This window comes from Coturnix japonica, chromosome 1 (genome assembly GCF_001577835.2).
Source record: "Coturnix japonica isolate 7356 chromosome 1, Coturnix japonica 2.1, whole genome shotgun sequence".
Classification (NCBI taxonomy): Eukaryota; Metazoa; Chordata; class Aves; order Galliformes; family Phasianidae; genus Coturnix; species Coturnix japonica.
The window spans coordinates 35,496,667-35,524,280 of NC_029516.1; the positions used below are offsets into that span (position 1 = coordinate 35,496,667).

A 27,614-nucleotide genomic window follows, 5' to 3' on the forward strand; every position below is an offset into this window, starting at 1 on the left:
GTATAGCGGGGATGCCCCCCGCGCCCCCCCCTGCCGGCCCCGCCCGACGGGGCGGTCGGGGACCGCGCGGCCGCGGGATGGGCGAGGCCGGAGCGGCGGCTCCACCCATGATGGGCGCGGGGCTATTGGTTGGCGGTGGCCGTCTCCCCGCCCCGCAGCCAATGAGGGCGGCGGGCCGGGGGTGATGGGCTGCCTCTCGCGGGAGGGATTCCTGGAGACGCTGCAGTGTGGCGGCGCTCCCGGCGCCGCGCATCCCCCGTGCCGCCTCCGCCTCCCCACCGGCTTCGTTTTGCCTCGCCCTGCCCTGCCCGCCGGCGGCCGTCCTCGAAACTTAGCGTTCGCTGAGCGCGGGGGGCCGAGCAGAAGAGCCGCGCGCGGGGGAGGTCCGCCGCGCACCCCGCTCCGCTCCGCGCCGCAGCCTCGCCCCGGGAGGGGCCCGGGCAGAGCGCTGAAGGACGCGCCGGCGGCGCCCGCCCCGGTTGCCAGGTAAGGAGGCAGCGCCCCGGGGCCGCCCGCCCGCGCGGCGGCGCCTCGAGCTGGGGGCCGCGGTGCGGGCGGGGCGGCGGCGGCGGCACATGCTCCGGGGGCGGCCGCCCGGGGGCCGCTCCGCTGCCGGGGGGCGGGGGCTCCCCGCGGGGGGAGGGGGCGGCTCGCACAAAGGGGCGCCCACGCCCGTCCCCCCACCCCCCTCCCCTCTTCTTCCTCCTCTTCATCCTCTCCTTTCCCCGTCGTCGCCTCCCGCACCGCCGCCGAGCGCCCGTTGCCCCGCGGCTCGGGTCAGGCTGGCGGAGCCAAGTCGGAACTGCCGTTGTCGCCGCCGTGCCCTCGCCCGGGGCTCCGCGCCCTGTCCGGCAGCAGCGGGGCGCGGCCCGGGGCACGGCCGTGTGTGCTTTCAGCGACCTCCCCTCCGTTGCTGTTCGCCTACCCGCTTATTTATTTTTTTTCAATTTATTTAAAGCCTCCATTACTTAAGCTAATTCATTCCCCCCCCCCCCGTGCGATTTCACGTTGGTTTGTCGGATGCTGTTTCCCTCCTTTATGCATAACGCTGGCTTTGATTTCTCATATCTTCTGGTCCGCCTTGTGCGCTCCCGCGGTCTGGGTGCGGAATCCGTGCTCTGTTTAAAAGTTAATTTGGCTTATCAAACTCCTCTAGGTAGAGTAGTCAGCAAGTGGAGAGGAATGTTAATATTTCTTTTGTTTCAAGTCTTCCGAAATGAAGATATCAACCGACTGCCAGCTCCTGGTAGTCAGTATAGTAAGTAAATTAAATGTAGTCATCGGAATGAGGCTTTATGGCACTTCCAACAATCTGTAATTCAATCATCTCTGATACAAGCTGCCTTTTGCTATTATTCATCAGACCCAGCTGAGTGATTTCTGTCAGATGGGAAGTGGTGGAGGGAAATCTCTAGGTAAATGTAACTGAAAAGCTTTCCATGCGGAGTCCTAAATGAGCACAGAAAGCACTTGGCCGCAATCTGGAGACAGATGTTGGCATCCAAAGAAATCATTTCTTTTGATTGTCAGGGGGATGTCAGCTCTTATTTCCCTTATTGAACAGCCATTTGCAAGTGAAAAAGAGGGAGCTCTGTGTTTATGACCTTGTAAACTCCATGCAAAACGCTGAAATTCAATAGTATTTCACTCATTGAAATACCAAGCTGACCTTTGTTCAGAACACCATCATTCTGCATGCGCATACATGTTGTAGACCATGGTCAGACTATGGATCATAACCGGCAGTGCTGATCCTTGAAGCAGTGCTTTGATTGCTGCGCTAATCTATTGCTGCTGTTTAAACTGCTTCGATGTGCCTCGTTGTTTCTGAGAAGAGTGAGATGATGGTTGTGGCTCCGACAGGGGTCCTTTCCCTGGTGGGTGGGTGTCCAGAGTGGGGTGAGAGTTGTAGGATGGCCCTGGGATGGGGGAGCTTTGGGGCAAGAGGACAAGTGGCCAGTGAAGTCACTTGCTCTGTGGATATGTGAACTGACATCTGCCATGCTTAAATAAACCTGCTCGGAAAAAGTGTGAGGCAATTCCACGTGTGTCTGGAATAGTGCTTTCTCACTCCTTGTTTATTTCTTGGAAACAAATGACCTGATTTTATGTCTTGAGAGTCAAATCTATAATATATTAAATATATATATTTCTTACAAGCATCTGGAATTGCAGTTCCATTAGCAGTGTCCGAGGGGAATATACTTTACCAGAAGCTCAGTAATAGACCATATTATAGTTGCTCAAAATTTGCATGCATGCAATTCATAAATTGAAAACTACATAGCTTAAAAACATAGCGTAGGCAGCTTGAGTGAGAAGAGATAATTTAAAAAAGAGAACCACAGGGCAGAAGATAATGACATACTGTAGGAAATAATCATACTCCCGCACTTGCAAAAGCATGAAATGTTCCAGTGTAGCCATTTCATACGAGCCCAATTTTCCTTCACATTAAGAGTGCCTAAGTGTGCCTTATTAATGTTTGATGCCAAAGATGCTAAATCCATTCTGAGGGTTGATTCTGGAATTTAAAGAGGTAGCTCATAGACTGAGGATGCCATTCTAACACTTCCCCAGAACACATGTGAAAGTCACCATTTGCTGAGTGCGTGCCACAGCCATGCGAGTGGGGCACAGTGCTCCCTGTGATGGTGGCAGACCTGGAGCCTTTTCAGAATGACTGAATGGGAGAAACAGTGTTCGGTGCAACAATCTGTAACTTTCTTCTACCTTAATCATAACTTGGATCAGCTGTAAGAACCTGGGAAATGTTCAGTAGGGTAGAAGGTGTGAGATAAGGAAAGGTTCTGTTTGTCAGAAACCTTGGAGGAAAAAAAAAATCTATACTTTTCCAGCTGGCGTGGAGAGACCGGAAACACAAAATCAATTTTTATGGTCTTTTGGCAGGGTTGGCTGTTAGACTTAAAAGAAGTCATAGCTCAGGGTCTTGGCAGAAGTTCTTAAGCCACTCAGCTGTACAGAACTCAGTTAATTGATGTATCCTGACATGAAGATGAAACTGAAATTAAGCATATCGCAGTATTTCTTGCCCATTCAGTGATCTGATTTTGATTTTTTTAAAGATATTTGTATAAACAAATGTGGCTTTGTGTTTAGACACACATTGAAATACACAGAAATCCTTACTGGGTAGGGAGTTCCACATTAAAAGCGTATGCAGCCCCGTATTACGTGCTGCAGGAGAGGTGTTGGAGTTTGCAGTGCTGTTGTCAAGAACAAGATGATGTTTCTGTGCGTTCTAGAATGAAAGCGTGGAGGAGTTGTTATGAGCTGATCCCAGGAGCTCTTTTCCTCTGCTTCTGGTGCCCATACACATGTACCACTCCATGAAGAAATACGTGATCATCTGTTTTCCTTTGGCTCTCTATAGAATGCTTGTTTCAAACATTACTCTGTATCTAAGAAGTAGCTTAATTAGGAAACCCACATAAGGGAGGCTTGTTAACCAGCAATGTCTTTGTGTTTACCACTGACATTTACTAAAGATACTTGAGGTTAAAATAAAAGCATTTTCCAGGCTGAATAAACAAAGCATTATGTTAACAAATATTTTCAGGATCTTTATGTACAAATGTCGTCGTTGCTGGAGTAGGCTTTACTCCTCCCTAATACACTGGTAAGAGGGGGTTTAGGAAATGCTGGTTATGCTGCTGTACCTCTTGCAAAATACCAGATACCAAAGCAGGTGGATTAGAGGGAGGACAACAGACAGCATCTCTTCATGATTCCTTTTGGTGAGAGGATACGAGCAGCTACAGGTGATGTTAGTTAGAAGGTGTGCAGAGCAGGCAAATGCTTTGTACAAGCAAAGTGTGGAAAAAGGCTTCTGGTTTAAAATGTTATGCAAAATAATTTTTTTTTTTTGAGACATAATGACCAAAAGCAAGGGATTAGCTGCAATAGGGCAACTCCTAGCGCTGCTTTTGACAGCTGCCCAATCAGAATGTTCTTCCATGTACTATAAGTACTTGGGAGGAAGCCAACAATTTTTCTTAATCGGTGTTCTTATTGTTACTGATCTGAATGTATTTTCTCAGAATTGTGGGCACTGAACACTTTTCCATCCTAGAAGGAGTGATGTTGCCATCTTCTAAATTTCGAGAGATTTGCCAACTCAAGATGTCACCTTCTTTTCCAGCCTTCCCTGAAGATGCTGGTAGAGATGTGTCAGAACACTAAATGAATCCAGAATGCCTCCAGTGCAGCATTACTGTCTGATGTGCTACTTATACCTTTATTTAGAAATGGAAGACCATACAAATATGAGACAGTGTTACCAAAAGTTATCCAAACTAGCTGGTTTTCAGTAACTCTGGGTAATTATGCTAATACAATGTTTCAGCAAAGTGAACTGTATTTAGAAGTAGCAAAAACCAATGTGGGTATTTAATAATTCTGCCTATAAGTTTGTCAGGTGTTATGGGAATACCAAAATGTATCTTAAGTGAATAAAGTAGCCAAGGTTATTGTAACTAGGTAGTATAGTGCCTCAAATACAGGAGAATATGTGCCTCAGAGCTCCTCAGTGATGCTTTAATGAAGCTGGTTATAAGCCTATTTGCAAGTTCTGTTTCATGCCTTTTATCTGAAGGATATTGAGTTCCCATGTGTTGTTGAAAATCGGTGCAGCAGTTGCAATATGGGGAAGTTGGTAAGCATCACCCAACATGGCTTTGAGACATAAGACTGCCAGCAAGCTGCCTCATTTCCTGGTATTTGAATAGCCATGGAGACACGACAGCTGGAGCAATTGGAGTGCATTTGTGGAAGGCACTGGGGAAACAAGGGCTCCATGTGAAATGGTTTACTTGGTTCAGGATACTTTCTGGTAGTGATGCACTGCCTAGAAAATGTGTGTACATCACTGACAGGTGGACATTAAATATAACTTTTTTACTTTGAATGTTTAATTACTGCTTATTACATGTGTTTTCTTCTATTTATATATTATTATTTCCTTCCAAAGTTGCTGAGATTATAATTTCTACTCGATTTTATCATAAAATGTTGGAAATGAGAGAAAAATCTTAAGAGCTTGTGTGGCAATTACAGTTACTTTCCCTTAAGAGGCATAACGCTGTAACTTGAAATCCTTCAGTGTCATTCTAAACCAGTATTGTAGAGGATGCGATTTGTTGGCAAATATTTGAAGGCTGAAGGTTGCTAGCATATCACATCCCAATCCACACTGCTTAAAAGGAAATCAATTTTCATTTAAAAAATTCAGAACAAAGTTTTGGTGTTGAAGTTGCAAGTTTTGTGTTTTGACATTAAAAAGACATAAGATTTAGCTTAGGCTAATGTTCAAGTAAAGAAATAGTATTGTAGAAAGGAATGGTTGTCCATGTGAACAGGTGACTTTTTTTTCCCCCTTGATTAAATGCAGATGAAATACATAAAGCCTGCTCCAAAAGTAATGCCTCCTATTTCATTATGTTGACCCACAACATTAGAGGTTGCTGTTAGTGGTATGACAGTAGAGGTTGAACCTTCTCACCAGTATTCCATTATTCTTTGTTGGTGTGTGACAGGTGGCAGCAGAGGGGCAGTCTGACAACAGTGTCTGATGCGGAAGTGCAGGTGAAGCAAATGTGTGGCACTGAATTCCTCCATGTGGAAAAGATAGCACTTATTGACACCATCAATACTTGCTGAATGTTTTTGGAGACCAAACAGTGGATGAAGAACAAATAGTGGATCAAATAGAGCACAGAGGGGCAGTGGGTGATGTGTTTCAGCAGTGGCAGCAGCAATGTGGAAGACAAGCCATGATCTAGGTGGCCATGCAGATTTCTTCAAGATTGGCATGGAGACACTTTCTCATTGCTGGCAAAAATGCCCAGCTAATGATGGTGGCTATGTTGACAAATAGCATTTTGTAGCTGAGGACTTGCTGTGTCAAATGGTGTTCTAGTGCTTTTCACATGTTAGAGTTTCCATGGGAATAAATAGGAGACATAACTTTCAGGGCATTCTATGGCAATGAGGAATCACCATCTCCATTATGCTGACTCTATTCATTATCTTTAACAATGATCTGGAATAAGATACAGAATCCATATTCATGAGGCTAAAATTAGAGAAAGTGCCATGATAGACTGTACTCGGTTTCTCATCCTACTACATCTCAGTGTATATCTCAACAAAGTCAGCTGTAGTATTTTTCCCTACTTGTTTAAAAAAAGTTATTGGGAGGCACTTTGTGGGAAGACTTAGGGGTTACATCCAGGGGACAGCACCTGTCACTGTCTTTAAAGAACCGAGAAGCCATATTTAGCCATAAACACTCACAGTTGTTGAAAGTAGAGAAGATGCCTGATGTTGAAGGTGATGCTAGTCAACTAGAATTAGTTAAGAGAAGAGATCCAATAATGTTTTGAGATATGCCAAACATGCACCTTAATGGGAGTCCAGTAAGCTTTGCATTTTCTTTGGAAAAGAGAATGCACCAAGACCTTCCTTGATTCCTGCATAGCGAAAGCACCATTAGAAGTAATAATATAGTGTGTCATGTGGCAGCCTGGCTGGGCTTGTAAGCTGAAGGAATTCAGACTAGGAGATACCAGCTTTTATTTACTAGAATAGTAAGTACATGGAGCAGCTTACTGAGAATATATGTTTTGTTATTTGAAATCGCTAGATTGGTCTTTTGTCTCTTTTTAACTACACTTAGTACAAGTTTTAGTTGCAATCATAGAATAGATTCATTAATGTTGGAAAAGATCACTAGGGTCATCTCGTCCAACCATTAGCCCATCACAGTTCTGAAATTGAAACTGATGGAAGAAGTGACATTGTTTTTGTGTTAATCTGTGAGAACGGGCTAGATTGTGAGCTGGCACTGAGACCATGGATTTGCTGACCTGCTGAACTTGCTGCCATTAACTCCTGTTGAGTCTCTTGGATTATATATATATATATATATATATATATAAATATTATATTAAATATTAGAAATATATATATATATATATATATATTTTTTTTTTTTTTTGGTAGACGGTATTGTGACATTACTTTTGTAGTATGGAGATACACTGTCTAAGCTTCTCTTAAGCAGTCCTTGTGTTTTGTAATCCTATTTTGTTCCACCTTAGGAGAAATTTCTGTATATGTATCTAGGTGGCTTTGTTCTTTGAGATCTGACTTTAAAACCACTGAAATAAATAGAGCAGTAATTAATCTTCTTCCTCATTCATGCCCCCAAATACTATATTTAATAACAGAAAATCTCTTTAGAAGGAAAATATTTTTTGTTCTTTCAAGTGTGGGAGGACCAATATCCTACATCTCATCAGTTTGGTCCAGACCTGTGTAACAGTACTTTATTTGCAGATGCCTGAAATAACAGTGCTGCCTGAAGGACTGCATTTTGCCAAGCCTACTCTGGAGCTAGCTTTGCAGGTGACAGCCCTCGTGCCTGGCATCTGAGCCAGAGTGCTCTGTGTGGTGCATGCTGCCTTACACTGTGGTGTGGGTAACTTTCTGTAGACTGCAGTCTTCCCTGTCTTATTTCCACCTGTTGGTACCAATTGCCTAAACAGGTGACCTTTATGAGAAGAATGCAGTCTTACCAAAGTGACTGACAAAGTTAGCATTTGGAGTGTCCTCACAGAAGTGATTTGATTTGCCAGATACAAGATAAATGCATTCTTAACTATAGATGGAAAAAAATGGTTGAATTATAGGACTTCCACATCCTGACATTAAAGTGTGCTTTTGTGTGTGTGTAGCAACCTAAGTGTTTAATTAATATGTATTTGATTACTCTGGGATTTATTAATATCTCTTCATCTGAAGTCTGCCAATGGGTGTCGTTTTATTTTTTCCATAGTTTTCCACTTAAGTACTTTATATACCTAATAGCAAGGAGTTGCTTTGCATTAACTCTTAGGATTCAGCTTTCTTACATCAAGCTTTCTGAGCGTGTTCAGCTGCTAGTTAGAGCAGAGAAACAACAGGAGAATTCTCATTTGACCTTGACAGAGGCCAATTCCTGTTTCATGAAATGCTGTAGTTGTGTTAGTCCTTCAGCACTCTTATCTTGTGTATTTACTTCTGTCCTACAAAATAGGACTGTAAGGTTGTTTTCTGTATTAATTTTTATGAGCACTCTCAACTGAATGAGAAAGTGGATAAACTGGAAACTTCAAGTAACATCATTTGGGACAAAAAGCACTTTAAGCCATAGGCTATAGATATTTTGTTTGTTTGTCACTTTCCAAGTATACATCTGCTTTTATAAAAGCTTGGACTTAATATTTGATATGCAATCATTGGCTTTGCAAATTGTACACTGGCTGATAATTTGATACAAAGATGAGAACAGACATTCAAAAGATTATTTATAAGGAAAAACTCACCAATATGGACAACTTCACTGGGAAATGCTGAGGCTATCTCCAAGAGAGATGCTGCCTTAGTGGTGGTCAGCCCTTAAATGAGGTCTAGAGGAGGTAGGGTCAAGCTCCACCCCTTCCGGGAGCACAGCTGAATTACTCTCACTTGTGCTCCCACAGCTGACTCGACACTTGCCTCAGCTGATTAATCAGAGGTTCAGGCTGTGATTACCAATTTCCCATACAAACACCCAGCTAAATGTTCATTGTAAGTGGTGGATCAGTCTTCTGCAGGCATGGTAGAGACTTTCTACACTGTTTGTTACTGAAGAATTCAAAGTATTGCTGAAGCCAAAACTTACTTCTACCTCTCCAGATAGGTTTTGTACCTTTTAACAGGATTTCAAAATGTGTGTATTACATAGAGAAGAAAGGAAAAATAATTAGTACAGTTCTGTTGGTCAGTGTTACTCTAGCTATGGCTTTGGAATTTGCACTTTGTATCAGGATGATATTGGGAGTATTTAATTTTGCTTTGAGTTGAAATTTGGCTCGTAGGAATGGCTCAGATGTTCAACTACTCATCTCAAAACAGATGAAGAGATGTTAAATGATTTCAGAGAATAAAGTTAATTTATTTGCTGGAAAAAATCATCACCTGGCATTCCTTAGTCAGTGGTGTTATGGCTTTCTCCCACTTGGTTTTGTGACCTTTCCTGTGATGAAGATAAGTAATTAGTTTTGGAGGAGTTGGGAGGTGGGCAGGAACAACAGACTCTCAGCAACATTTTCAGTGTGTTGGCTTCAGAAGTTTTCAGTAGGTGAAAGTGTGAAGTTGGAAGAATATTGCAAAGGTGGACACAGGCCCATAGTTAGATATAGCAAGTGCTTAGCTTGGTCAAAGATATGCAGTTTATTATGGCCGGCATGCTTGCATATGTGCATATGGTCAAAGCGTAAGCAAGAGTAAGCAGTTGCAGCAGTGTAGCAAACACATTTAGTTCTTTTCCCCCTAGGTGAGGTACACAGAGCTAGTCTACTACGGGCACACTGAAGCAAGTCCTTTAGGCCACATTGTTTTTTGTGTTTTTTTTCCTATCAGACTTGCTGTAGGGCTTTGCATCCAGTTCTGGCTGGCTTAGACCAGGGCTTTTTCTTTTAAAATCTTATTTCATTTCATTAGGTGGGTTGAATTAAATTCCTAAATATTATTAGTTTTGCTTTTTTTTCCCAAATCTCTTACATGTGAGTTGGAATATTCCATAAAAGGTCACTTATTGTCATTGTCACTTAAAATAGCTATTTAGGCTTTTAAATCTATTCTGGTTTTGTAGGTTACTTTCTTGCCTTGATGTGTAGGAAAAATCAAAAGGGGCACTTTAGTATTATTATTATTATTTATTTTGTTTGCAAACATCCTAATGTACAGTAGGTTGATTTATTTTTTTTTTTTGTTTGTTTCTTTTAAGGAATAAATAAAAAGCACAAGGAGTAATGGCTCACCTCTCCAAATCCTCTCCTAACATTGTGAATTCCAAATGTGGTCTGTAACCAGTGACAGCTGTTTCATCAGGAATTGCTCCATGTTTGCAAAAAGCAGTGTTTGCTTTTGCAGTCTCTTTAGAACAGGGCCTGACATAGTTTGTAATGTATTTATACTGTGCCCGACATAATAGGATCCAGATCTTTGACTGAAGATGTGGCCTGTTGGGCAAAACAAATAATCATTAGTCAAAATGTAGAAAAAAAGTAACATTGTTTAAGGTCCCTAGAGCTGAACAAACAATTCATTGCTTTTATCATATCGGCCGTCCTCTTTGGGGGGATTTTAATTGTATCAGAGAAGTTTCATACATTAAATAGTGAATATATCTGCTAGGTATTTGGCTAGTTGTGATTACTATACTTTGCTGGTCATATAGCCTGTGCTGTTCAAACTGGGGTACTCAGGCCCTCAGTTTGGAGTTTTCATTAGAAACTAAGCTGAATTATTCTTTACAACCTCTTTTTTTCTCATCCTGAAAAAAACTTGCTTATCTATAAGTATTAAATGAGGGAGGAGGGGAGGAATGGGAAATTCCCTGTAGTCCAGTAATCTGATTTGCCACTTTCCAGCTGAAAACTGGGTAAACTGTTTGGCTTGCTCATAATGAAAGCTGTTTTATGAGTAATGCCATGTTCACAACTGAGATTTGAATTACTTGCAGGAGTGATGGTACAAAGGAACTGAATTTTGTGTGGACAGGAGGGAATTTAAGTGGCATAAAGAAGGTAAATGAAAACAGCAAACAAACTAAATAGAGCAAAGTTCTGCTACATCAGCTTCTCCAATACAAGAGCCAGTTCCTCTGTCTGGAGATGGATGCAATTTTTGGGCGTCTGTGTTCCCTCTTTCAGTGAGATTGTTGTTACAGGAGGAAGAACTAATCAGTCTGATGTATGGCGTTTCTGAATTGGTGGAACAGACTGAAAGCCAAAACCCTGAATAGATTGTCCTAAAGATAGCGCTGAAGGTTTGAGGTAAAGATCTCAGCTTTGCCTTCTTGTAAATAAATACTTATCTGAGTGTGTCAGACATATTTTTAATATAATAGTTAATATTACCTTGGAGCACAAGTAGCACAAGTTTTATACATATCCTGTTGATGTGGTGAAATTTAAATGCTGTTTTGCAGAGGGAGACTGAGACTTTAAATACCCTCAGAAGGTGATACATTTGACCAAATTTGGGCATTTATATTACTGTGAGATAGACTGCTCTCTGGAGGTATCTGATCTTTTCCTGTATAAAGAATATGTGGATGACTAGATAAGATGCAATTGTGACTAGTGTTATTTAACTTGTATTTAGGAAATGTGAGTACAGTTTTCAGCCTTGCCCCATGCTCCCTACCAAGGTCTTAGGGATATCATTCAGGATTCAAATGGCCCATGTTAGACATTCTAAAAATTAGGTGATTATATCCTGTCTGTGGAGAATTAGATATATTTAAAACTAGTAGTAAATGATGAATACTCAAAATTGCTTTTAACAGTTGCAAATAATATTAATAATTAAAAAACAAAACAAAACACCAGAACAGTAATTGGACCAAAATAAGGGTATATTTTGAAAGCTCCCAATTGAAATCCAGTTTGAACTATTTATTTTGCTGTCTCTAGTATTGCTGTTTGCAATTCATGAGGGGAAAGAAATGCCAATCCCAGTAGTGTAGCAACTTAATGCTAGAGACTAGATTTTAAAAAGAATATTCAGAGCAAAACTTACATGCTATTTTGCTGTATAGTATAGCAGATCAATGTTTTCAGAATCCACAGAGCTGTCTGGAAAGGAACTTTATATCCACAAATAGCGTTATTTATGTGTCATTAAGCTTTCCTACCTGTTAACACCATAGTAAGATGGGCATCTTGTCAGTGAAGCCATAAAGGTCTGTTGAGTTGCGGAGGAGGTGTTGGGACTAGTTTACTCATAGTTATGAGAGCTAAAAGGGGTCTCATCCAGCCTGCACTGGTAGAAATGGGATTACATGGAAGGAGACATGTTACATGCATCAGCTCAGTCCTTGCTACAGCATGTGTGTTTTTGTGTGTGTGTTTTTTTGGTTTTTTTTTTTTTGTTTTGTTTTGTTTTTGTCTCTTCAGAGCTGTGTTACATCTCACATCTGGATCAGATGTGTTTCTGGGGGCTAGCTTGATTCCTCCTTGTTTTCCTTTCTCCCTTAACATATCTTAAGGCTGCAGTTTTGACCGAACTGAGGTACAGAATCTATTTAAACAGATTCTGTATGTAATTTCTACATAGAAATCTATTCAGATGATCCTGGTAATATTTGACCCCCTTAAACTCATGGCATTGCATCTCTTTTCAAGGGAATGCACTGTGATGTTAAAGCTTCGGGGTGCAAAGTATTTGTTTTAATGAAGTGCTATGAAGAAAAAGCAGAGCAGAAAAAGCTCTGTTATCTTAATATAAAACAGAAGCTGGCAATGTGAAGAATAAAATAGGACGTATATTTTAGGCTTACACAATTTCTTTCCCTACAAATTTGAAAATCACTGTTAATTTCACAGTACTGCATATAATAGAAATTATCTTCATGTTAGATCTAAAACTGTTAAATTTGAATGGTCTAGAAAGAAAAATCCAATACTCTGAAAAATTACATCACATCAGAATTGTTGTCTTGTTGATATCTTTGGTCATGTTTATTTCTATTCTCCTTTGAATTAGAAGGAAAACAATGTTTTCTTAGCTAAATGAACCTTTCATAAGCTAGACATCAACTATATATAAATACAGAACGGTAGATCTAAAATGTCTCTTGCTGTCAGAGTACAACAGTTTTCTATATGAATGTGGAAACTGTCAGTTATGTGCATTCTCTCCCTGTCCTACTTTTCCCCACTCTGTTGATATTCACCCATGTGAAAGAGGCCAATTATGCTTTGGCTATTGTGTAAATAATGCAGAAGTTGTTAGTAGCAGAGGAAAACTCGTTAGAAAGGTAGGGTAGTGAATAAATAAAAACACCTTTTAATGAGGGCAATAGTCTTTGCCCTCACGTCTTATTGTGTCTATATGTTCCCAGGTCAGTCTTCCATCTGGATATTTTACTTTGCAGTATTTTCCCTGCTGTTTTTTCCAAGAGCCTCCTGTGAACAGGTGCTGGTCTCTCCCTCTCTCTGGTGTCAGTGCTGAGCACAGCCTGAGATGGAAAAGTGCCCTGGCACTGTGGCCGAAGCTCACTGAAAATGGCTATCACACTACGTGGTTCTGTGAAAAGCATTGGGAACATGGATCTCAATAGTGTCAGGCTACCTTAAAGTAATCAGTCTCATTACAGGTAGACTCCTGAAGCTGGGGAGTAGCTGGGCCAGCTCTTGGTGGCTGTTGTGGGTACAGCCAGGCCCAGGCTCTTGCTGGAGTTGCTGTGACATTGGCCTAGCTAGGTGGCAATTAGCTGCCCTAATGAAGTGGTTAGCTGACTGTTCTGGGTGATCTGATCTCAAATGGTGTGCAGAAGTTGATTTCTGAAACTACTGTTACTCTTGAGTATTATTCTGAGAGAGAGAGAGAGACTCTGTGGCCTTCAGCTTAGTTGCATGTCAGACCATGTGCCTCTCTCCCCAGCCTTGCAGCAATCTCCAGTGAAGCATGCAGGACTGTGTGCCTGCTCTGTCCATGGTTCCTCTTACAGGGGTGCAGACATCAGATTAACTGTGTACTAGCCCTTAACTCACATAATTGACTTTGTTTTCAAGTGGTGATGCTTTTAATGCAGTTGTTAAAGGGATACTTGTAAAGAGAGATAAAGACTGCACCTTCAGTGTGGCTTAAAACAGGAGTAGTAGGGAGATAAGCAAGTATCTCCTATTTTTTGATCAAGCTCAAATTTTCCCTGTTATCTTTTCTCTTTCATGATTGAGCTGTTTGTTTCCAGATGGTGGCTATGCGTGTGACATTGGGACACACAGCGGCCAATCTGTTCAGCGACAGGCCTCTCCTCAAGCAGGGCCTGAGGTGCTGGGTAGGTGGCTGCAGGAGGGCAGCGCATGGACCCCTCCTGCAGCAATTAGCTCTGCTTTCATTTCCCCACCCACAGGCTCTACAGCAGCAGCCTTCTGTGGGAGGGAGATTCAGCTGCAAGAGCTGAAATGCAAAGCTGGAACCAGCTAGCACCTTTTGAATGGAACTAAATTCATCCATGTTGCTAAATGTGTCCACAGTACCAAAGCATGTATTGTTCCAGGTGTTGGTTTCAGTGAGTAATTATTTTTTCTGCCAGAGCAGAGATCTTAGTGTAACATCATGTACGTGTCATGTGCAGTACGTAAGTAATTGTGTTTTTTTGGCACTTTTAATGACAGTCCTTCCTACAGAAGGGAGATGTTATGTGGAAATACACAGTCAGTATCTTATGTTTAAGGGTATGATGTTGTATTTGCAGAGGACTGAGGCAACATTTACTTTTTTCTCTGAAAGCCCAAAAATTCTCAGATTATTTTTTTTTATTTTTATTTTTTTTACCTATGTTTGAGTTGAGTGAGCATTTTGTTCTATTATACCTTATCTTCTCTCACTTTTAAAATTGTGAGGGGTGGGGAAATAGAATGAAATACAGAGCAGTAAGCTCTCATTGAAAAGTAAATAGACGAATAGCGTGAAACATACTGAAAGGGTGAAAGAGCTGTTACGTACTCAATCACAAAAAACTCATTAATGCATCAGACAATGTGACTAGATGTGGTGATACTGTCCAGGGTGACTTATAACAGTGATCCAGGAGTTTAATTGGCTGTTCTTCAATGATTGAAGTCCAATTTTCTGAGTAATTCTGTTCTCCTGGAAAGTGTGGTGGAGGCTGATGGATAAGTGCTGAAGTCCCCCATGGCAAGGCAGTTGTCCATGTCAGTCTCTGAGCCTCTGGAAATCCCTCTGAAGTTAAGATAAACCGTACTAGTGAAAGTGTACTCATATTTATTAAACAAGAAAAAAGAAAAAAAAAAAAGCTTTTGAAGTAAAAGCATGAGATACTGCTATCACATGACTATTGTGTGAAGGATTATTTTTGCTGTGAAGATATCCTGCTTCAATAACAATATGTAATTGTTTTCTTAAGAGAAACGTGGCATATCTGAGCTGGGAATCTCCTAAGACATGTTATTGATATGTCTGCTCTTAAAAGTATACCAGAGATTGAGAAAATTCGGTGAAGTATTTCAAATAACCTATGAAAAGGTCATGATTTTTTTTTTCCCCAAACTTCTATTACACCCTAATAGATACTTGCTGCTTTAGCATAAGCAACTCTAGTGAATCCTTGTACTTCTTATTATTGTTTATTAATAAATGAGTTTTTCTGAAAATGTGGTTTTAGTTATCTGTTCATTATTGCAGCAAGAATTTGGCTAAAATCTGTTGGATATTATTTTTCTGGTGTTAGTGCTGAAACTTTTGCTTGTAAGGAAACATTGTTTATCTTTGCTGTATGTAGTATAGCTGTGTCAAAGTGTGCAAGTTCAGATCAAATAGCTGCAAAAGCAAGTACAAGTTCAATGCAAAAAGCACTAGTCACATTAACCAAACACTTTGAATGCTGATACTCTTTTCAGACCTCTGCCCAAACTAAGTAAAATAAAGCATTTTGGAATAAAAGTTTTTAAGCAAAGGAATTTACTTTTGTTTATTGGCAGGAAATCAGTCATTACTGAAATCACTTGATGACATGGAATACTTTGAACTTGTCAATCTTTGTCAAAATGATAAGTCATTTCTTAATTCTGAGTGTTGTTGAACCTAATATAACCCTCTAAATTCCTCTTTTCCATGCCTGTGATGAACTGCATTATACAAGCTGTCAATTATGCGAGTAATTTGATTTTGAGTTTTCTATATTTACTGGGGAGTGAAGTCTTTAAATACTTTACGTGGATGACTGAACAGAAAAGTACAGAAATATAGTAGAAGTGTAAGTATCTCACAAATAGGATGTTTCTTTCTTTCTTTTTTTTTTTTTTTTTAACTGTCTTTTCTCTACTTATTTTGACCTTCTAAGCTAATTTTACTGTAACATCCCTTAAAATTGACAACTGGTATTTGGCTTTGGTTGTTTTTTGTTTGTTTGCTTTTTGAGGTGATGGCAAGCTTAAACTGCAACAATTGAGAATAATATAGCAACTTGTTGCAAGCAGTATTTCCACTTTTTAAATACGATGCTGTTTCAATTTTCAGTAGATTGTGGGGATTTTTTTGTTCCTTTCTTAAATTGTTTTTGAAGTGAATCTTCTTTTCTTATGCCAGTAGTATCATACAATACAGTAGTAATCGTATAACATGTAAAAGATTCAAAGTTTATTTTCCCCCATAAAGAACAGAAGAGAGAACTGCACAGCAGTCTGCTTCCATTGTAGAAGATGCTGACATATTATTCCTTTCAATTCTAGTTTGTGCTTCATTGCTCTCAGAATAGATATGCTTGGGACATATGCCCAAACTCAAGATGTGGTCAATGTGCTACTGTGATTATTTTGTTACTGAAGAGCCTTTTTTTTTTTTTTTTTTTCTTTTTCTTTTTCCTCTGGAAAAAAAGGAGTTATCCAGGGCAGATGGTACCGTGATAAACAGCTTGATACTTACTACACTAGATGCTGGGAAGTTTGATACAATAAGAATGTAATGATGTTGACATTGTAAAAGCTTAATAATCTCATTCATTTTAGGCATATATGGAAAGTAATACTTGATAAAAGATACCTGTCCAAGTATTTGGGTGAACAGCAAAGCTGATTAGCTAAATTATTATTACTGTTTATGCAGGTCTGAATTTGTAAATGACCGGTTATGTCAGCAGTGCCCAGCTTGAAGCACATTCAGAAGTGCCTTGTTTTCACTATGTGCTGGGCATGCATCCTGCTAAAATCAGGCTGTATGCACACATGACTGAAGGGCAAGTTTTCTTCATATTAGAGGAGCTGTGAGATGGAGGTACTTAGAACACGTTTTTTATGTGACTGAAGAAAAGTTGCTAGATTGAAAGCCCAATCCTGTGTTACAGCCCTGTCCTGCTGGACAGGGAATAATAGGGCAAACATACACTGTTGAAACAGTGTAGTGGCTTTTAGAAAGCTTGCTCAGGCTGGTACCAAACTCATTATTATACACTGAGTAGACGTATATGAAATTTAGTACACCCTCGTTATCACCTGACTTAACCATCCTAAAAGTAGTTCAGTCTAAGCTGATAATGATGATTTTTTTTTTTTCATTAAAAGACTTATAATAAAATATTCTTTATTGTCCTCATTTTAAATAGCTCTTGTAGAATGATGAATGGATGCTGGAGCTCTTTTTTCGTTGCCTGTAGTAGACATCAACAGGCTGTCATGGGTCTAGGAGAATGCAGTGTTTGTGAGTTTAAAGGATTAATTAATTCTTACCATAAGGAAGAAAGTTGAATGGAATTTACTAAGAGTTCTTTTTTTCAAGAATTTTCTTAATTTAACAGTGAAAACAAATATGTTGCATTGACTTCTTTTCAGAAAGAAATGTTACTTGAGGGTAGTTTTCATGATGAAAGGTTTTGTGATGAGTTATACTGAAAGTAAGAATGTAGAGGAATGAAGGAAACTTAATTTGCATGTAGAACTTTGATTTGGTAATTTTATGACTTCTTGCCCCTGTTAGAGATTTTGTGTATGTGTGATGCTAATGCTGGCTTTGAGTACTGAATGATGGAAATTAAATTAAATTAGTTAAGAGCAGTGTGACAGTGCTAATATATATATTTTCTACTCTGACCAAACTTTAGTGTGCACTTTTATGTACTCATCTAGTTGTAGATGGGAAAGAATCCTTTATGCATAGTGATATTAAAAAATAAATAAATAAATAAATAAAAATCTGCTGAATTAGTATCACAGAAAACTACTAAGTAAAGATAAAAAACATGTCCATGGTGTTTTGTGACCAGAAGGATGTGTATTTGTTATGTTCATGTAATTTTGTCTTTATACTTGTGGCTAATAAATGCTCCAACTGGTATTTTGGTATTGATTCTTATCTGATATTTTGGTTATGCATTTGTAAATCTCCTCAAGCAGCAAAGAGAAGACAGGCTGTTTCTGACAAGAAATGTTACTAATGTGTTTCTGTTGAGTATGTTTCAGTACTCTGCTGGTTTACATGGTCACTTAATGGGATCCAGAGAGAACAGCCATTAAAAAAGAAATATCTAAAAATTATGTGCAGTCTAAGCAGATGTCTTTTGCTTATGCTTTCTCTCTCTGACTGCATGTGTATTACTGTGATACATGTTTTCTGATGATAATTTTGTTACTTCTGGCAAGATGAATGTGCATACATGACTGCATCCACGTATGGTATAACTTGGCATCACACAGCTTGCATGTGCCTGCCAATAATGCTTTTAGCTTAGCGTGGTATTTTTGGCCTTTGGCATCTCTTTGCATCTCTTTTATCTCTTTGGAAGGCCCATGCCTTCCTTCATGTTCTGTTGCTCCCTATTTGCAGGAGAGTGCTCAGAGATGCTGAGTAACTGTCTCATAGTCAAGGTATTTTGAGAATATATTTGAAGTCACAGGTGGCTACACTATAATTTGTTTAGGTATTGTGTATGCAAACCACCTATCCAGTTCATCAGAACTAAATCTTTTATTATGACATTTCTATAAACAATCAGACCTCAAGATGTGAGTGTAAATATGCAGTGAGTGTGCAAGTGCTGTTTTGTATTCTTAAGGATAGTGTGAAAATCCATAACTGTTCTCTTCACACTACCTTTGTTAGTGGTGCATTGCCTAATCTAGGATGAAAAGGCTTTAGGACTGTTCTTATTATATTTTTTTGTAAGTAAATGTTATTTTAATGAAACGATCTATAGCTACAAGACATGCAGATTGATGCCTGCACTGCTGATGTCAAGCACCAAAAATCCAGGAAGCCTGTAAATGTTATTTGTTGTCATTTATTTCTTTTTCAAACACAGATTTCGAAGCTCTTGTCCTCAATGATGAGTAGTTTCAATGATGCTATTTGATAGAGCTTTGGAACAGGTGGGAAGAATCACAGATGCACACATACTTCTTGGACTTTTGTAGTAGTCTTGGAAGAGTTCTTCTTTTCCCACATGTTCTGAGAAGACAGAAGTCTTCAGATGTTGTTCCTAGTGGCAGCAATCATACTTCAGAAGGCAGTTCCAAAAGATTTAAGTGATGATTTCCAAAAATAGTGGACAGCTGTAAGTGAATACCTCAGTGGTCAACGAAAACATTTAAAGAACAAATCAACCCCACAAAAGACAATGGGGTTGCATGGGGTTTCTTGGTGCTGTTTTTTTTTTTTGGTGTGTGTGTGTGTTTTGTTTGTTTGTTTTTCTTTTAAAGTCTGTGATGAAACTCTGGTCCCTAACAACTAATTTTAATAAGGATATTTATTTTTAACCAAACAAATAGTAAAAAATCTGAACAGTTGAAGGCTGACTTGTTTTACTTTGTGCTTAGGTTACTTAGTCCTGTTAGACATTTATTAACTAGTATGAAATTTACAAGTTTAATTGCTTGTAGAACGAGGTAAAAGTTGGAATACGAATTCTCAGAGTAAAATGTTGTCAAGAGGGACTTCTGTCTTGGTGCTACCATCTAACTCTTCAGGCTGCCTGGACGTGTCCTCATCAACTTGATAAGATTTTTTGATAGCCCTGTGCCCTCTTCTGAATGTAAATTTGTGTGTATCCCTTCCACCAAATTAAAAAACAAAAAAACACCATAAAGTACCTTTTTCCTTTCTTCTCCTTGAGGAAGGAAAAGACAGCAGTGAATGTTCCTTACGTGATGATTTCTTGTTTCAAATCAGGAGAAGATGAGTGATGAAGATACTTGGCTTTTCAGTCTGTCTCTTAGAATCATTTATCTATTTTTACTTTGATAAGCTACTGTCTATTCATGCTATTTCTCTGATTTTTAAATAGAAATAGGAGATTATTGCCTCTTCATCTGATCGTGTTTTTTGGATTACAGATATTGCTTACAGGTAGATGCTGTGAATGCTCAAAGCCTAGCTCTAGCGTAACTTCCGGATGCAGATGAATGTTTTGGCAAATGCTTAGTACAGGTGCTCCAAACAGGGTAATACAAATAATACTAACTTTGGCACACTAACATGGCTCTGCTGTGTTCACAGATTCTGTTGCCTGTGGAGTTTAATTGGAAAACACAGATGCTGAGCACCTTGATAAGGAGATTAGGAATGATGTTCCTGGACTGTCATTTGTTTCTGAGCTGATCATATGAAGAATTAAAGATTCTTTGTGTACTTAAGGCTATTTTTCTAAAAAGACCAAAATAAGTCCTGAATACCAGGCAAGGAAAATGGACCTGTTGTGCATGTTTGTTCCTGCAAGGAGGATTAAATCTCATCAGAAGCTAAGCAGCTGTAAGCTTTAGCAGGTTCTGCATATAGACCAAAGAAGAGAGCTGTCAGAAACTTACTGAAGAGGGCTGAAGTAAATTGAACTGGGATTTAAGGTGAATTTTTAGAACTACAGTGTGAACGAGGAAGGGTTGACTTCAATATATTCCCTGTTTTCTCTTCAGAAAGAGGTGCATTAAAAGCCTACATTTATTTTAATAATGCTTGGAAGCTTTAGCCAGTGTAAGTCTATGATATACTATGCAAAATAAAAGTAGTGAAAATTGTGGAATGTCATAATTTAGCAGTCTCTAGTTCTGGTGACATATGTTGGATCTTGTGTTACTTGTAATTTGAGATATTTGATATATGCATCTTTGCTGTCTTGTTTTTATGAGCTACTTAAGCCCTCCAGATTTAATGAATCTCTCTAGACCACACACTAGAAATAAACATCTTCAGTGTGTCTGAGATTTGTACAGTATGATGCAAGTTGAAAAATTGTTTGGATTGGTCATATTAGAACGTTTGCTTTATGAAACCTGGATATACTTTGATATATGACTGTCAGTTTCCAGAGGGTTCTATCTAATAAAAGCATGCTTTTAACTTCCTATCTCAGTTTCTTTCTTCCCATTATGAGTTTACTCTAAAGTTTCTTTCCATGAAAATTTCACAGAAGTTGGGAGTAGGTTTGGTGATCTCCAAAGTTTCATTCCAACTCCTGCAAATTCGTGATATGAAGTGAGGCATAAGAATCATTCTTTCTAAGAAGGCTGTTTGAAATGGCCTGAGAAAATATGAATTAGATACTGTGAATTAGATACACTGTTACCATGTCTAATAAAGAAAATTGAGTTTTCCAACTTGTACACTGGAAGTTATTTTTAAGATAATGAGGAAGTATTGGTTAAACAATGGAAAGGGAGGCTAAAAAAGGTGATTGAAGACAAATATGAAAAACTAAGAGGGAGGTATGAAGCATTGTATAAAAGGACACAGACAGATAAATAAAGGACACAAAGAAGCACAAATTTTGAGTATGAATATTTCTCAGTTTCCAAAAGTTGGCTGTGTGTAAGAGCATGTGTGGAGCGTTGTGGAGAAAATGGAGGTGATTTTCACAAGTTCTTTAGCTACTTGTCTGTCACAGGCATTTAAAAATAATGAATTAAACATAAGATATGAAACCGTCAGTAAACTTTGTTTTAAAAATTATTTAAAATGCTTCTGTTCTTATTTGAAAACTGGAGAAACTATTGCACAGCAAGGAGTAAGATAATCATGGTTCATGGAGTTGAAGAGCTTCAGGAAAAAGACTTCAACTAAATGAGATAGTTGCTAATTTGAAATTGAGAAATGTATGTAGAACAGGATTTTTTGGTGGAATGACACATGATGTTGGTAGACCCAAATTTGAGTGCAAGGAAACAATAACAAATTGGTTTGGTGCTTTTTTTTTTTTTTTTTTTTTTCCCATCCAGCTGGCTGCTATTTCTGCCTACTGTTCTAGCTGAATGTGACTATAAGGTTTATTACCAAAATTTGTCACATGAGAGTTTCAGATAAACTGAGTTCAATTAATAGGAGTTACTATATATGCTGTTAACTCCTGCAATTGCATATCGATCTGTTTGTGATTCTAATGTTCAATAATTACTTCATGCTTCTGTGGTTGTCACCTACACCCTTACAAGCTCGATATTACATCTGTCCATTAAAATGAAAAGAAAAAAAAAAAGCTCTTTATTAAGAAAATATATATATATATATATATATTATTTTATTATATATATATATATATTTAAATATATATATATATTTTTGTGATATGGTAGGTCCATATTGAATAGCAATTCCTAAATGGTTAATCTACTTCTATAGGCAGTTATGTCAATAAAATTGTCCTTTCATCTTGGTGAGATCATGTATGGAACTGACATTGGCCTCTAGCTACTACTTAGCATTTATTGGTTCAGAAGTCCTTGCTGAATAAAAGTTGAAATAGGTATTGTAATATGAATATGGTTATTATAGTAATTGGTGATTTTAATGTAAATAACTTTATTACTAGTACTAATTATACATTAGCAGCTCCGAAAGTAATGCCTCCTATTTTGCATGTTGGCCCGCTATGTCAGAGGTGGATGTTGGTGGTAGGGCAGCAGAAATGGAACCTTCCCACCAATCTTTTGTTACATTTTGTTGCAGTGTGACAAATGGCAGATGGACAGTCTGACAAAATGGAGTCTGGCATGGAAGTGTAGATGAAGCAAAAGTGGTGTCATTGAATTTTTCTGTGTGGAGGAGAAAAATAATGTCAATGAATGTCAATGGGTGCCATTTGCTGATCATCTATGGAGACCAAGCAGTGGATGTGAGCACAGTGAAGTGGTGGGTGGTGTGTTTCAGCAGTGGGTGACAGTGGGTCAACTCCTCTGATGCAAATGTTTGAGTGCAGCATGCAGGCTCTTATTCATAGCTGGCAAAAATGCAAGGCTAATGATGGTGACAGTATAGGAAAAACAGTGTTTTGTAACTCAGAATGTGCTCTACAAAGCAGCTTTACTGTGCTCTTTGTATTCGTAGTTTCCATGGAAATAAATAGGAGGCATTACTTTCAGAGAGATCTACATATTTATACCTTTGAAATATTTCTAATAAGAATGTCCAGCAGTCTGAATTCAGTTAGCTCTCTCCATGTACTCTGTGCCGAAGCATACGAAGAAACACATGGGGAGTATGCTCAGAATCGGATAGTTCTCTCCCCCCAAAATAGGTAGTATTCGCTTAGATATCTTAGGTAGTTTCCATATAATATTCTGTCACTTTTTATTCAGATCTTAGGATTTCCCTTCAGCTGCCTAGACAGTGTGTGAAAGAAGTCTGTCTTGTTTTTGTGGCAGCGCTGGCTGGTTGAAATGCCTGGTCAAAGGCATTGCAACCGGGAGGCAGAGAATGTGAGTCAGGGAAACAAGGAAAAGGGGAATAGGTCTGGTAGTGAGTGATGGAAAGAAAGGGATAGAGGCACTCATCTGCTTCATTTACTACACATTTTCCCATTACTGCAGGAAATGAAGCTGGAATTCTACTGCCAGTCTCCTTTACTTTATAGCTCAAATTAATCCCTAGAGCAACCTGGGCAATAAATGAAGCAGAATCCTATGGAGAAAAATAGTAGAGCCTTAAAAAAAAAGACTATATTGTACTAGGGGTATGAATTAACTTTGTACTAATGATCTCCATTCTGTCTTTTCTTAACTTTAGGGTGCTTATCCTAGCAACCTTAGCATTATTTTAATGTAGGTCAGGGGGAGAAGGGATCCTGCATATAATTTGCCTATATTTATCACAAATGTGGAGTATGCAGGAAACGTTCACCATGGTATATTCTTTTCAGGTGGATGTACAACTCTTAGCGACCTCATTGTGTCATTGATTTGAAGATCCAATTTGCCTATTAGTTAATCACTTTTGCTTTAAAAGTACTATAAAAAGAGAAGATTCACAGACAGAAATCTAGGAAGGCAGCTTCTTAAGGAGTAAACTGTGGATCAGAGATACTTGCAAAATAGCTGTTACCATGAAAACGATTTATAAATCCTAGCACGCATCTCCTATATTTTCATCCATATTGTGTAAATAGCTATTGCTTCCAGGTGTGCTGACCCACCTAGCAGTGAGAAAGCAAGCACACTTTGTGAATTATTTAATAGTTGGATTACAAATATTAATCATAAAAAGAACTGAAGGTTTTCTTAGAATATTCTTGAATATGGAGCTTTGTTTGCAGGTCTTTCAGTGCAGCCTAGTACTGTAACTAATAGGTGTGCATGAAGAAAACCATTTCACTTTGCAGCCTTTCCACCCACGTCTTTAGGGTTGTCAGAAATCCTATCTGTAAGCTAAAATGATGTTAAAGTTCTGTGCTGGTCTAATCCAAATATGACAGAGAATAGGATTAGCAGAAGCTGCTCAAATGTGATAAAATAACTGAATAAAAATGAGTTGAAGAGGAAAGCATGATATTAGTGGAACATGACCCAATTATATATGTAAAAACATACCCAACAAAATAGGTCATAAATACTCAACTAAATGCATTAACATACTGCTTTGAATGTGAATTCTGTGCAGCTGTAGGAGTATTATATAAGATTTTGGTATCTGTGTATATTTATCTTTAATCAACTCCTGTAAATATGTGGAACTGAAGCGAGACTTTGGAGTCTGACGCTATTAGAATATGTGGCTGTATAAGCCAGAACATCAGGTTCCTGAATTGATGCAGTCTTCGTGTCGTTTCTCTCTATTCAACAACTCAAATGAAATTTCAGTGGGTAGCTTATATAAACAGAGAAAATAAATTTGTTGACCTTTAAAGAAGAAAGAAGTTTATACTTTCAATAATGAATTCTCAGCAGAAATAAAATTTATTAGTGCTTACAGGTTAATAAAACAACCTAAGAGATGGAGTTACTGCTTAAGAAACTGTGTCTAATGCTCCAGTTATCATAATAATTTTCCTATACTAAATAAATTTTATATCTGCTAATTTAAAGAGGCATCATGCGCAATTTTTAAGGCGTTATCCAGTTCTCTTGACAATAATAAGATGTATTAGAATTGGCTGTTCTGTTTTTTTAAGTAATGATAGTAAAGGAATTATTTGATGTGGTCTGAAAAAGTGGTGTTCAGATCAGGTGTAGCATTTTGTTTTTTCCTGATATTCCTATTTTATTTTTTTCTTATCACATGAAAGACCCGTCTGTATATGTTGATTGAAAGATACCTAATTTAAATTATTTTAAAATTGAACTGTGTTTAGAAAAACAAAACTATTAACATTCATTAGTTGTAGAATATGATAATTTGGAAAAAAATGTGGCATTTACTTGGTTTTTTTTCAAAATATAGGGTTGTTTTCTCTGTTTTTTAGATTAAGGCTCTGATCTTCAAAATACTTTTAAGATAGCCAATCAATTGGCAGAATTAGCTGAACAAGCAAAGAACCATTTAGTGTATTATAGAGCTACCTGAAAATGGTCTTTAAATCCTGCTTTATCTTCTGTTAGCTAAAGAAAGCTCCCAGTTAGAGGCTGGCTTAACTCCTTCCTCAAGAAAGTTGGCAGCAAGCAGGACAGAGAACAGTAGAGAAATGGAAAATTATGCTATCAATCTGCTAAAAAATGACCAATGTGGATTCCCTTTATACATAAGATTTCTCCTAATTTAAAGAGGTTTTAAAATACTTATACTAATAAATTCTTCTTTTCCCAACATTAGAAGTTCTTAGAAATATTCTGAAGAAGGTACTTACTGTTTTATGAATGAGTGTTTAAAATAACCAGACACATTTATAACATTGTTTTCATAACTTCATTCTGACTTAGTGTCATTGGAAGTACTTTACTAAATGGTCCAAATTTATGGAATTCATTGTCTTAACCAGTGAAGATCCAGATATAATACTGAATGCTCTTTTTTTGCATATGAATTAAGTCAGCTGTATTTAACTCCTGTAGACAGAAGTGATTTGGTTTGATTGTTAATAAACGTCATGCTGAATATACAAATTAATATTATGTGTATAAAAAAATGTATGTTTAAGGAGCGACTCCCCTCAATTATAGTAGGATTAGTATACATTTGTTCAGTGGCAGAATCAATTTCCACATACCTGAATGCAGGTAGTTTTCGTGTGATATGGTACCCAGAAAAAGTCATCCTCCATGTTGCAGCTGGAGTAAGGAAGTGCCAAACTATAGCACACCACTCCCTTCCAACTTCCCTTTTCCATCTTCCCCCAGAGTTTGTGGTCTGGACTCCTCTTATTTGATTACTTTCTTTTTTATGACCAGATGGTAAGTCAGTTCAAGGAACTGAGCCAACAGAAAGTGAATCCAGGAGAGGAAAGCAGAGTAATTGTTTTGGATAGCTCTGGTCACTGGACTTGCTCATAACATGCTCATCTGAGCGTGAGTGCCAATGCAAAGGAAGAAACATGACAGTGTGGCCAAGGGGCAGGAAGCTGCAAGCCTTCATTTTGGTATTACTATGTGCGGTAGGTAGTGACCTTCTAGACAAGTTGAACTAAAAGCAGTCAGAATTAAGTGTTTGAACAGAGACAATTTTCTCTTGTTGTAAATCTGCATGTAACCCTTTTTAAGAGAGTATGCTTATTCTTTTATTTTCAGTCCTGTCTGGTAAAACATGTGATTTGGCACTTATGCTTATCTTGAAGGAAGGAAAGTTGTTTTGGTATTGCATTGAGAATATCCCAGTTTGCCATCTTGACATCCTTGGAAGTCTTCCTCTGTATTATTGCATCTGTAAAGAATCTTGACTAGTTTTCTTCTTTTGGGAGGTCTTTCTCAGTACAGAACCTAGGGAGGTTAATAATGTATTAGTGATTACATCAGTGCATTTAGATTCATTTGACTCATGATTGACTTAGACTCATTTGACGTTTCTGCATATTGTTTCATGTTGTAATTTATCCTGGCCATATAATCAATCCAGGCATTTGTGTAGCTCATGTGGCAACTCATGGTTACCTGGTGCAAAACACTTTCAACCTTCAAGGGAGCTTCAGGTTGTGTTCCTCGATGCAGTTTCTTATAAACCCAAGTACCTGTTCACAAATGTGTGGAGCAATATGAAGACCATCTTATCTGTAGTCTGTCAACTACTTCGTAGTCTCTTCTGTTCACTAGTCTTTCTTTTACTTCAGTATACAGCAGTTGACAACTGGAGTTAATGCCTTTGTGTCAGCACACAAAAGGAGAAACATGATGGATAAATAAATGGTATATAAATAAATGGCTTTTTTTGTCCTTTTTTTGTCAACGTTTTGTTTTCAGCTTCCGGTCTGAAAAAAACTTGAATAATCCATTCAATTTTTGTTTTGTTTTGTTTTAAATCATAGAATCATTTGATTTGGATGGGACCCTTAAAGATCATCTGGTCCAACTCCTCTGTATTGACACCTATAGGTAGATCAGGTTGCTCAGAGCTGCCATCCACCCTGACCTTGATTGTCTCCAGGACTGAGGCATCCATCACCTCTGGGCAACCTATTCCAGTGTCTCAGCACCTTACTATAATAAGTCTTCCTTATATGCAACCTAAATCTACCCTCTTTAAGTTTGAGACCATTTCCCTTTGTCCTGTTACTACAGACCCTACTTAAAAGTCTGTACCCTTCCTCCATATAGACCTCTTTAGATACTGAAATGTTGCTATCAAGCTCTGGAGTCTTCTGTTCTCTAGGCTGAACGGCACCAGTTCTCTCAGCTTGTCCTCACTGGATCACTTTTTGT

General features: G+C 38.6%; 1 protein-coding gene across 2 annotated transcripts in view; it reads left to right on the plus strand.

Annotated features, from left to right (window-relative positions):
• Window positions 1-186: 186 nt before the first annotated feature.
• The window catches only part of SYT1 (synaptotagmin 1), a 331,345-nt gene continuing 303,917 nt past the window's right edge, over window positions 187-27,614 (plus strand). The window contains exon 1 of one of the 2 annotated variants that reach the window (XM_015857161.2): window positions 187-486. The gene's annotated coding sequence lies outside the window, so the exon portion shown is untranslated. The remainder of the gene's footprint in view (window positions 487-27,614) is intronic. The other variant, XM_015857142.2, reaches the window with a different exon arrangement.